We start from the raw sequence: 1,063 nt of genomic DNA on the forward strand, positions 1-1,063 counted from the left end.
CCCCTCCCTGCCTGACCTGGGGAAGCTGGAGTGCAGTGGATCCAGGCCATAAATGCGTGCTATTTCTGTACGTTCGTATTTAATTGCTCTGTTTCTGTCAGAATTGGCCCCTTGTGGGAAGAGGCTGAGGGAGCTGGGAAAGGGGCTCAGGCTGGAGCAAAGGAGGCTCAGGGGGGACCTTGTGGCTCTGCACAAGTCCCTGACAGGAGGGGGCAGCCGGGGGGGGCGGGGTCTGCTGGCAGGGAACAGGGACAGGAGGAGAGGGAATGGCTCAAGTAGTGCCAGGGGAGGTTTAGCTTGGACAGGGCTCCAGCTGTAGTTGAGGGTCTGTGCCCACTGCTGCCTGGTGGCTCAGGCCTTGGCAGGGGCTGCCCAGGGAGCTTTGGAGTGCCCATCCCTGGAGGTGTCCAGACAAAGAGTGGATGTGGCACTTTGGGATACAGTTTAGTGGGCAAATGGTGATCAAAGGTTGGATTTGATCATCCTGGAGGTCTTTTCCAGCCTTAATGATTCTGTAATTCTTTGGTTCCAGGTCTCTATCCCAGGGGAATTCTCCTGCCTGGCATACAAGGAGAACAGCAGGAGATGTTCCCAGTTGGTTTTTCTGCACAACAAACTCCTCTAGAAAAGCGCCTCAGCTGCTCCCAGGTGCTGCTGCTGTGCCACGGAAAAGCTGCTTTGAGGAGGAGCCAAGCTCCTTCCCCATCCCGGGAGCAATGCCAGGGATGAGGAATACCCAGGGGAGCACAGGGATGGGGAACTCCCAGGGGAGCACAGGGATGGGGAATGCCCAGGGGAGCGATAGGGAATGCCCAGGGGAGCACAGGGATAGGGAATGCCCAGGGGAGCACAGGGATGGGGAATGCCCAGGGGAGCACAGGGATGGGGAATGCCCAGGGGAGCACAGGGATGGGGAATGCCCAGGGGAGCACAGGGATGGGGAATGCCCAGGGGAGCACAGGGATGGGGAATGCCCAGGGGAGCGATAGGGAATGCCCAGGGGAGCACAGGGATAGGGAATGCCCAGGGGAGCGATAGGGAATGCCCAGGGGAGCACAGGGAT

This window comes from Corvus brachyrhynchos, unplaced genomic scaffold (genome assembly GCF_000691975.1).
Source record: "Corvus brachyrhynchos isolate BGI_N302 unplaced genomic scaffold, ASM69197v1 scaffold245, whole genome shotgun sequence".
NCBI classification, from domain to species: domain Eukaryota; kingdom Metazoa; phylum Chordata; class Aves; order Passeriformes; family Corvidae; genus Corvus; species Corvus brachyrhynchos.